General features: G+C 46.6%; 1 long non-coding RNA gene across 1 annotated transcript; it reads right to left on the bottom strand.

The window, feature by feature from the left end:
* Positions 1-6275: 6275 nt before the first annotated feature.
* Positions 6276-11064, bottom strand: LOC308474233. The gene is made up of 2 exons (XR_013984596.1): positions 10926-11064; positions 6276-6517 (listed from the first exon to the last, which is right to left on the bottom strand). It is a non-coding gene; the product is annotated as an uncharacterized lncRNA (long non-coding RNA).
* Positions 11065-11710: the final 646 nt, after the last annotated feature.

Raw genomic sequence — 11710 nt, 5'->3', positions numbered from 1 at the left:
TGAGCATTTGATTTGTTTGCAAAGTGTTTATATGTTTTCTCGTTGATCATTTGTTCATGCCACACTTCCTGGTTATTTCACAGTCACTTTCCGAACCACAAAAAGTTGATTTCTTTTGTTAAGTGTATTTTCTGTGCTAGGTTGACAGAGTGCTTTAATCCACTTCCATTGCTCAAAACTATATTTCCGTGATGCACCTGAATCTTTCCTGCAGACTAGTGACAGTCTGGTGAAGGCACCCTTAGAAACAATGAAGAAGAAGAAGAAGAAGAAGAAGAAGAAGAAGAAGAAGAAGAAGAAGAAGAAGTAGTCAAGGAGCTGGCATCTTGCAGCCGAAGGACAGCCCGTTTGGAAAACATTGCTGCCTTCAAACTGTCACCATTTTGCAAAGAGATTCAAGCTCGTACCAGAACTTTTTGCACGACTGAAGTGCTTTGGTTCAACAAATCCACTTAGAAAAACACACACCATTTTTTTACCAGTTTGGAAAGTGACAGGGAAATGCCCCTAAAGGTGTGGGATGAACAAATGATCAATGTGCAGGTGTATGAACAATGCTCCTTGTCACATAATGTCCTCATAAACAAATCAGAATGGATGCTCAGTAAAGACCAGACATAGTCTAGCCACCCTGTAAATTTTCTGTAACCAAAAGAGGATGAATGCTGAATAAACAGGTTATCTGGAGGAGTAAGAGTCTGGAAGCACCTTTAGGGTACAGAGTGACAAATAAGTTGGTTTCAGTTTCTCTCTATCCTTTTTCCAGTCTTAACTTTGGTTCTCAACATTTTCACAACACTTTGCCATTTTTCTTTAAAAAGTCCGTATGAATGAATGTGAATTTCTCCTAATATGCACGTTTGTGATGTTCTTTTGCTGGACACACACATTTTTGCAAAATTGTTTCCCCTAATACAATGCATTTTTGCATGTTACATTCACTCATATGTGCATTTTCCATGCACATTTTGCCCTGCTGTATGCATATTCCAACACATTACATAGCCAAAGACCTCCACTGCAAAATTTAAAGAAGTGCAAATTTCAAAGGCCAGCTGTGTTTCACTTGGTGTATTGCTTTCTGCCACTCCAGAAGGTAGGATCTGAACCGATAGATTCAAATTGCAGTCATACCTCGGAAGTCGAACGGAATCCATTCCGGAAGTCCGTTCGACTTCCAAAATGTTCGGAAACCAAAGAACAGCTTCCAGTTGGAAGCTCCTGCAGCCAATCAGAAGCTGTGGAACCCACATCGCATGTTCAGCTTCCGAAGAACGTCCGCAAACTGGAACACTCACTTCCGGGTTTGTGGCATTTGGGAGCCAAAACGTTCGACTCGCAAGGCGTTTGACTTCCGAGGTACGACTGTACAGTAAATGAGGTTCCAACTCAACATTGGGAATAAATTTCTGACAGCAAGAGCTGTTTGACAGTGGAATAGACTGCTTTGGAGGTTGCTGGACTCTACTTCACTGGAGGTTTTAAACAGAGGTTGCGTGGCTATCTGTCAGGGATTGTTTAGCAGTGATTCCTGCATTGCAGTGGGTTGGACTAGATGCCCACTGGAACCCCTTCCAACTCTACAATTATATGAATTTATTCCTCATCCCTCCCCTTATGGACAATGGAACAGAAGGAGAGATCGTGTAGCATGCATCCTGCTACCAAAGGGCAAGGAGAAATTATTAAGTGGCTCAAGCTAGAGAGAAGAATAAATAAGAACGAGAATCCAGGCAAGGCCTCATTGCATCAACTCTTTCCCCCGAGGCTGCCCAATCAGCCTTTCCTCCTTATTGCCATTTATACTACTGTTTGTAAACACCCGTTTTTATGTTGCTACTTGTAGGGGCTTGGAGAGAGACGAGGCTCCTGGTGGCTTTAAGGGGTCACAGAGTCCAAATGCTGCCTTCATATTGGCATGCTTGAGGGTTAATAACTGCATGCAAGAGTCACCTTTGGCATGGACAGGTATCGGCGTAGTCCTCCTGGTATTGGGGGCCGAGAGTTGGTTTTATGAACAAGGCAGTCTCTGCGCATGCAAAGGAAGGTTCTGGAACTCGGAGGCAGCTCAGCTGGCATCGGGAAAAGTGCCGCCGCTGCCCATTCCACCCACCCGTCCCGGTTCTCAGACTTAGGTTCTTCTCACTCCCTGTGTAATGATTGCCAAGACAAAGGACGTGCTGTTTGTGCGTGGCCTGGTGCCAGCGAAATATTGACATCATATCATTTCTTTGCTCACGCACTCGCCAAGTCCCGACGTGCTCAAAGAATCAAACCATTTTGTGGGGCTCTATCTCTCATGAGTTTGGTTAGGCACAAGCCACAGCTCAGACAGGAGGGCGGAGTGTGTGTGCGTGAGGGGGTGAAGCAGATGTTGTTCATGTTGAGCTGAAAACAAGCTTGAAGGAACTGTACTAGAAGGCAACGTATTTTTCTGAGTTTGTCTTGCAAGAAGCTCTTGAAAAACCAGCGCTTGGGAATTCGACTCCTTAAGTATTTAGGCTGCCAACCTGTGCTTGCTTGCTTGGAAGAAAGGCACTGAAAGGCTTCAGAATAAAAATGAACAGGATCAGGCCGCAAATGAAATTCTGCTAATCCCAGTTCCCCAATGAGTGTATTGATGTTGCACCAGCTATGATAAGAATACATTTGTTGCACTTAACTTTTGGTTTTCAGCTCTTGGGCACACACCTGAAATGTGTAAAGATGTCCTAAGCTTAATGGTGAAAATGCAGGGAATGCTTGGCCAGTACTCCATCATGTTACTGTAGTTTTCTGTACCAGCCCGTTCCTCACTACCTTTCGCAACTGGATGATAGCTAATGCTCGTAAATTGATTTGCAGCAGCCAACACAATCATACCTGATGCTTGGATAAATGGTACTGGCAGGATCCCAAATCTGCGGAATGCCAAACTCTGGAGCCCACCCACTTTGAGGTTCCTCCTTCCCAAGAATGGACATGAACATTCATTACAGCTGGGATTGGGAACTTCTCACCCTCCAAATGCAGTTGGACTACAACTCCCATCATCTCTGGCCCATTGGCCATGCTGGAGGGGAGTGATGGCAGTTGTATTCTAACAGCTTCTGGAAGGACACAGGCTCTGCCAATTTCTTCAAGTGGCAGTCACCTAAAGCTCAGCTTCTCCTGGTCTTCTATATGAGCAAGATTCCTCTAGGGTTGCCATATGTCCTCTTTTTCCAGGACATGTCCTCTTTTTCATGGGTAAAATTTGAGACAAATTGCAATTCCTAGCTTTGAATGGCTGTCATAGTGTCCTCTTTCTTGCTCTTCAAAATATGGCAGCCCTACATATCTTTGCAGTCCCCTGTCAAAGGTTGATGGGGGGGTAGGGTTGCCATGTGTCCCCTTTTTCCAGGGCACGTCCTCTTTTTCATGGGAAGAGTTGTCATAGCGATCCATAGTTAAAAGTAGAAGTTGACATTTCTGAACATTTCTGGAGAAGTATGGTGCAAAGTTGAGGGAGGGCCAGGCTGTTTTGCATGCATGGGATTCTCTCGGCCACTCTGATTTCTGTCGGCGATGATATAACTTTACACCGCCGGGTTTAAATCAGTCCTTGAAGAATTAGTCCGTGCCTTGCAAAGGGAGAAAGCGGTGTGTTGCGGCTCCTTTAAAGCGAGAAGCCCGTAGCTGTGGTCAGATTCACCACTGCTGGGAAATGAATCTCTGGAAACCGCATTTTTCTCAAGAGTGCCTTGCGGGCTGGTTACTAAATTTGGTTACTGGGCTTAAATAATGCAGCGTGGCAGGGCCCAGTGGGTTTGAACATTGTCACATCCAGATAATCTTCTTGGTGGCTGAGATCTCTCTCTCTCCCCCCCTCTTCAGCCTCCACGCGAGGCCTTGAATCTGACAAGGGACATCATCTTAAATAATCGGCACTAGCAGAGATGAGTCCGAGCTGCAAAGTTCTGTTTGCTTCAGAGAGAGACCTCTAATTTCGACAGTGCCTTTCAGTGCGCTGTCTCGTGCAGCGCTGCCTCCCCGCAGCACACACAAATAGATGCAACGAGGGAGACACACCACGGAAGATATAAATGTGACATTGCTCCCATGAAAGTCTTCCCCATACAGAGAGTCCTTTTCTTCCTGCTCCTTGTCTGCTGTTGCTGAAGTACACACGAATCCAAGAGGAAGGGAGGGCAAAGGACCCACAGTCCTGCTCTGGTCTGAGCCCATAGAAATATAGAAAGTATAGGAGCAGAAACCCCTGCCTTGGAGTGATATTTGGGGTGATATTTCGTGCTCCAGACCTCACCACAGTCTTATGCACCAGAGCATCCATATCTGGCTAGCTCAGTAGTGTGGATAAACCCTGAGTGTGACTGACTATTGTTCCAAATATTCACTTTGGTCTCCTCCAGATGATCTCCTTATTCAGCATTCAGTTTATTCAGTATTCATTCTGATTTGCATACAGGGTGTTTACAGAGTGGCTGGGGAAACCTAGCCAGATGGGCGGGGTGTAAATAATAAATTATTATCTTTATTATTATTACACATATGCCTGCTAATCTTTCATTTGTCTCACACGTTTCTGTGCATTTCTCATCACTTTCCTAATGGCAAAAAGTCAGTTTATTTTCTAAATAAGATTTGCTGTGCTAGGGTGACAGAGCAGTTTAATTGCACAAACCTAAATTTCCAGGATGTACTTGACTCCTACCCACAAAATAGAGACAGTTTGGAGGCAGCCTTATGTACTGGCTATGCTTGCAAAACAATTGGGGTGTTGTGTTGGGTGAGCTTTGCTTTTAAAAAGGGAGGTATGTGACTGTCCTGTGTGGATGACTGGGTTCATTATGAGATAGGAGAAATAAGGAATAAAATGAAATATTGAAAATAATGAACTGCCCCATGACAAATATTCTTTTTGTAATTTCATCTTGAATGGATCTTCTGAACATTGATCTGAATCTCGCCCTTCCACACCTGAAATTGCCCCCCCCGGCTGCAAACCTCTGTTTGTCTGTCCACTTTGTGTGTATTCAAGTGTGCCATCAAATGACAGATCAGACCAAGGAGACAAGATGTGCTTCACAGCTTGACTCCCACTGAGACATTCCTTAATGTGATACTAAGGTCACTTTCAGATGACTTATTGAGCATTCATTCTGATTTGTTTGCGGAAAAGTTAGACTACTTGTGTTAAGCAGGTGTTGTCCTGCACTGCCCAGAGCATTTCCTCATCACTTTTCTTACTGCAGGAAGTCTGAACTTCTGGGGAAGCAGCTTTGTTGTGCAAGACTTCTGAAGTAACTGGTGTCATGGGTTTCTTTGCCAGGGGTTCCTGGAACAAACTCTTTCTGTCCTTTAGAGTGTGTTGTAAAAAAAAAAAGAAGTAAAGGTAAAGGACCCCTGGACGGTAAAGTCCTGTCAAAGGTGACTATGGGGTTGCGGTGCTCATCTCGCTTTCAGGCCGAGGGAGCCAGCATTTGTGTGGGGTAGTGCTTAGAGTACTGAGCTGTAGACCTGGAAAACCACGGTTCAAATCCCTACTCTGCCACTAAGCTGACTGGGTGACCTTGGGCTAACCTACCTCACAGGGTTGTTGTGGGGATGAAAGGAGGTGAGGAAGAACCATGTACACCCCCTTGAGCTCCTTGGAGAATTCCTTTGCCTGGCATCCCAAAGTACTACGGCAGGATTTGCTGTGGGCTCAAGTCTTACCAACTCAGAATACACACAGTTTCTTACATCCAGCACCCACCCACCAAGCCCAAAGAATTAAGTGCCACCATTACAGTGGTACCTTGAGTTACAAACGCCTCAGGTTACAAATGCTTCAGGTTACAAACTCCACTAACCTGGAAGAGTTACCTCGAGTTGAGAACTTTACCCCAGGATGAGAACGGAAATTGTGTGCTGGCGGTGCAGCAGCAGCAAGAGGCCCCGTTAGCGAAAGCACGCCTCTAGTTACGAACAGTTTCAGGTTAAGAACAGACCTCCGGAACGAATTAAGTTCATAACTAGAGGTACCACTGTACCCTTAACTTGCAGCTGCTTTTTGTCCTTTTCCTCGCTTTGCACAAATGCAACCGTCAAGCTGTCCATGGTGGAAAGCAAAGACAGGTTTTAAAAACCTCCAAAGAAAAATGTTGGACCAACTCATTCCTCCTCGAAGATTTTCAGAGAAAAGCTAAAGTGGGGGTCGGAGATGGGGGGGGGGTGTTGAAAACTGGTAGCCATAAACTGATTGGGATGCAATCATCTTCTCCAGATTGGGTGTGAAGACATGCTCAGAGCTGTAATGTTATAATTTTATTCCATAATCAATCTCTTTCTGCACCAAAGGCTCCTCGGGTGCTTCCACCGACTCTCCCTTTAAATCAGGTAACACTTGGCAGGAGATTGAATTGACAACGTCTCCTATAAGCAGCAGTTTGCACAGCAGGGTACCATTGCGGTGGCTCTTCGGCTTGGTTAGCTCAGAGATCAACACTTGTCAGAACCCCACCAGCCTCTCCACCCTCTCTCCGCTTCCATTGTCCTAAAGCAAGGACAGATAAAGCAACATTACACCTTTCCCTTTCTATATAGATGTAAGCTCACCCTTTGCTCAACAGACAACGGATTCAGTATGCCACATTTTTAAAACTTCTTGTTCCCCAAGATCAGCCCTGCAAGAGGTCATTGCGCTAAGTGAGGGCTGTTTTACTGCTCAGTCTGATGCATGTTGACTCAGAAGTATGTCCCCTTGAGGCCAATGGGGCTGACTCCGAAGTCAGCACACACAGGGAAGGGCCCTAGCCTAGTACTAGAGCATCTGCTTGGCATGCAGAAGGTCCCAGCTTCAGTCCCCGTCTGGCATCTCCAGGTAGGGCTGGGAAAGACTCTCTGCCCGAAAGAGAGAGAGACACTGCCAGTCAGTGTCATAGACAGTACTGACAATCTTCCACAAGATACACTGAGTGGCTCTGGGTATAAGTTATTTAAAAGGCCTGGATGAACAGAAAGGTCTCAAAGACCACAGAGATGGCACCAAGCCAGCCTCCCAGGGAAGGCTGTTCCCAACCGGGGTGCCACTACTGAAAAGGCCCTCTCCCTAGCGGTGACCCGCCTCCATTGGGTGCAGGCACTGAAGCAGGTCTTCTGGAAAGGAACTTAAGTTCCAGGTAAGTGAATATAGAGGTAAACAGTATTTCAGGCCACTTGGTCCCAAGCCATTGAGATCTTTAAGGGCTTAATCCAGCACTTTAAATTGGGACCAGAATTCAGCATGGAGCCAGTACAACTGACAAAACACAGGCACCATATGATCAAACTGCCCAGGTTAATAACCTTGCAGCCCTGTTCTGGATCAATGGTAGCATCTGGGTCTTTTTTAATGGCAACACATTTTTCAATACGTACTTTTAAATCAGGTGTGGAGAATCTTGGCCCTCCCGATGTTGCTGAACTACAACTCCCATCCTCCATGGCTATTGGCATGCTTGCTAGGGCTCATGGGAGTTCAGCAACATCGGGGGGGGGGGGAGAGAGAAATCCCCTCTCCTGGTCTAAATGGATGGTTACCAGAGCATGGGTATGTGCACCCAAGCAATCCCCTCGCAGGTAAGCTCACGTGTGGCGTATCAGTTGATAAGCTGACAGGGTGAACCCAGAAAAGGTTAGGAATAATCCCAGAGGAGGTGATGACTCAGTGGCAGAGCATATGTTTGAAAGGCCAAGTTCAATCTCTGACGTTGCCAGCAAAAGCCTTTTGGGTGGAAGGGCTAGGAAAAGAACATTACCTGGGGAGATCTGCTGCCAGTCAGGATAGATAGCAGCGAGTTAGCTAAATGGCCCCTGGTCTGACTCAGGGTCCCTCCCAAACAACTTTTTTATTGTGCATTCCTGATGATTTCCTCATGAGGGTATCAGGGGCAGTTATATGGGGTCTCACTTTTGATAACTGTTTGTGCCTTCAAGTGTTCCGGAGCCGAAACATTCCCCTGTAACTTTCTGCACCATGAACGTCCCAGTTTATTTTTCATCCTGCTTTCGTTGTGCTGCAGCAGAATAGTGCCTCTCTGGACGGGAACACTAGTGAGGCATCGCAGAACAACGAATAAAACAGAACGATGTGCGGACAGTCCAGTATCAATCCACCACTAATGACTTTTTGCAGGAAACGCCTACGGAAAGCCAAACATAAAACCCAGTCTGGAGAGCCCAGTGTAGGCTGGTTTATTAGGGCAAATGGAGCATTGCCCCCTCAGCCTCAGTTTGCTCTCAGCCAGCTCTAACCTGCCTGTCTTCTTTTTTTTACAAGCAGCCAGTTCAGGGGGTGGCACTGCTTGTCTGCGTCCTCTTCCTTGGTGTCAGTTTTGCCCTCATAGAACTCAGCAGGGAGCTGGCTGGGGGACAGAATTGCTTGACTCTGCCTGTTATTGGCTCTGGTTCCACCTAGTGTTGGTCCTCCTACCTTTTGCTATGCCTTTTTGCAATGCACAACAGCCACCACTTGGGGGGGGGGGTCCTCAGTAAAAGGAAGCTCTGTAACTTCTTTTAAGCTTCATGGAGAGAACTCAGGCAGCTATGCTTTTGGATAATTCAAGCCTTTTCTACCTAATGTTTAATATGAACATTAAAAAAAAAAAAAGGTGCATTGAAAGACGCTGAAAGAACTTTGACCTCGTAGGGCAAGAGTGGCTCACCTGTGTGTCTCCCTCTCACCCAATGTTGCTGGAACTTCAACTCCCATCATCCCTGACTAGGGGCCAGGGCTGATGGGTTTTGAAGTCCAATCACATTTTGCAGGCCACAGGTGAGTCAACCCTGCTGCAAATAGGTATTTTGGGATCATAGAGTTGGAAGGAACCTCAAACGCCATCTAGTTCAACCCTGTCCATGTAGGAAGTTCACTGCTACAGCATCTCCGACATGTAGTCATCTAGCCTCTGCTTACACAACTGCAACAGGGGAGAGTCTACCACCTTCTGAGGCAGACTGCTCCACTCCTGCTTCCAGCTCTGCAACAGGTAACATCACCTTGCAGAAGAAATCAGTTCTGAATGCCCTCCATACCCTCTTCAGCTCCTTTTCTCTTGTAACACATCTACTGGCTGCACATCAGCAAGCATTAATGCTCCTTTGCTGCCCTCTGGTGACAATTACGCATTTCATAAATTAGGAGTGAGTGTGAAGGTCTTATGCTGCCCCTTGCTGTTCAGCCCTTCTCATAACAGAAACTTGAACTATACCACAGGCGGCTTATGTTTGGGTTGCCTTTCCACGTTTGCAATTTACCTGGCTGGAGAGCTTTCCAGCATAAAAACATATGCATTTTGCTCCTGTGGTTTCCTTCTCCTGCAGGTCCTTCAACTATGGCCTACACTTTTAGAGGAGGTATTCCAGAGGGCAGAAGGCAGGGGAACCAAGGGTAGGTGCCACCTGAGCCAATGACAGGCAGAACCACCTCCTTCTGCTTCTATCCCGACCCTCCTCCCCCCTGCTGTGTTCTGCAAAACTGAAACTAAAGAGGAGGAAGCTGTCAGTCGGTGCTGCCGCCCCTTGGAGTTCTAAGTAAGAAGCCAAGAAGCCAGAGGTGGAGCAGCTTCCACTTAGAGTTGCTACCATAGTTTGGCAAAATATGGGGGGGGGGGTGCACTGGTGGATTTTTTTTCACCTGGTGCAGACAAAGCAATGCATTACAATCTATTGCAGCCTAACAGGGTGGCCCCTCTGGAATTTGCCACACACACATACACATGAATTTGTAAATCTGTCTGTGCTTTGCTACACAAAGCTTAAATACGTGACATTTCATGTACCCTTTCACATACAGTGGTACCTCGGGTTACAGACGCTTCAGGTTACAGACTCCGCTCACCCAGAAATAGTGCTTCAGGTTAAGAACTTTGCTTCAGGATGAGAACAGAAATCGTGCTCCGGCGGCGGGGCAGCAGCAGGAGGCCCCATTAGCTAAAGTGGTGCTTCAGGTTAAGAACAGTTTCAGGTTAAGTACAGAGCTCCAGAACGAATTAAGTACTTAACCCGAGGTACCACTGTATATGCACTTGTACAGCAAATAATAAATGGGGAAGGGCATATTCTGATGAGGGAATGAGCTTTGTTAAATTTCTGAAAGAGAGAGAAAATATTAGGTGGAGAGCAATCCTTGTGGAGAACTATTTCACTCCCCACCCTCCTCTTTCAAATGTCATGCTTTATCATATCACATCAAATATCATAACTTTGTTCAGAAATGGGGCTTCTGGGCCACGCTGACACAAAGCGGCTTGCTTCTAGAGCCTCAGAGCCTGTTGCTCTCTGAAGGACGGGGCCCAGAGCTCACAGGCTGCAGATGGCTGCCTTAATTCAGCCAAAACTGCAGGGAACTGGAAGCAACATCATGAAAGCCTTGCCCTGATTCGGTCCTCCTCAGGGGGAGGATGAGGAAAGGATCCCCTACTTGGCCGAGAGAAAGAGTGCGCAGCAGAATACAGAAATAGGGGGCAAACTGTGTCCTGCAATGAATCAATACAGGATGTAGCATTTTACACTGAAATATAGGACGATCCTGTATTATACAGGATGGGTTGCAATACTGCCTCCACGGATGTTGGGAACAGGAAGAGACCAGGTTCCCCCCTTTCCTTTCCAGCTAATGTTGTCACACGGGAGAGGAAGAGAGTTGTTGTGGACCTGGGCCAATGGATGACAATTACATGAAAGGAGATTCTGACTAAAAACTAGGAGGAATTTTCTGACAGTGAGAGCTGTTCAACTGTGGAATGAGCTGCCTTGGAAGGTGGCTGACTCTCCTCAATGGAGGTTTCTAAACAGAGGTTGGGTGGCCCTCTGTCAGAGATTCTTCAGCTATGATTCCTGTAGATGACTCCTAGGGTCCCTACAGTTCTCTGATTCTAATAATAAACAAGCATGCAAATAAATCACTGCTGAGGTGCACCTACCATTGTGAGGCCTGAGGAGATTCTGGTGGTGCATCCCCAGTGGTTGCCATTGGCTACGGACTACCTGTGACATCACAAATTCACATCGCAACTGGGTGGGTATAAAAGTGAGCCCTTTCCTCTTTCCCAACAGACCACAGTGGGCAACAGCTGGGACAGGAAGTATCGCTCACTCTGCCACTTGGAGAAGGGGAATCAGCAGACGGACAGAAGCAATCGTCTGGCTGTGGGATGCTGTGGAACAATAATAAGGCAAGTTCACTTGCAGAGTTGTGGCTTGAAGGTGGCTGGCATCCACGGTCAGAAACTGGCTCACATCTAGTGATGGACCTAACTGAACCTGGAAGATGTTAGTGGGTGGAAGCCAATGGGTTCTTATTCAGATATCAGTGAAATGCCATGAGGCTGAAGCAGGTGGATGTTTGTAGATTTACGCTTGTTGAAATTTACCTTCAGAAGCCAGTTGACGGAAGATATTTGTGGGTTGAAGTTGGGGCACAAATAGGTATCAGTACATATGAAGGTTGAACTGTAAATATTTTTTAATAATAAGCAACTCACTGCTGTGGTGCCCCCACAACTGTCAGGTCTAGGAAGGTTGTGCTGTTGCCATTAGCTACAAACTGCCTCTGATGTCACAAAAGGACATGGTGGCTGAGGGGAAAGAGGCAGTTAGTAGTGTGGGGGCGGAGGGGAGGGAAGAGCCCCAGGAGAAGGAGACTGAGGCAAAGGTGCCCAAGGGGTGGTCCTTGCTCTCAGTGTGGCCTTTGTAGCCCTCGGCAGGG

This window comes from Podarcis pityusensis, assembly GCF_964106645.2.
Source record: "Podarcis pityusensis genome assembly, chromosome: 3".
In the NCBI taxonomy this organism is placed as follows: Eukaryota; Metazoa; Chordata; class Lepidosauria; order Squamata; family Lacertidae; genus Podarcis; species Podarcis pityusensis.
Note: the sequence above shows the minus strand (reverse complement) of the source record. Positions and strands in the feature narration are given on the sequence as shown.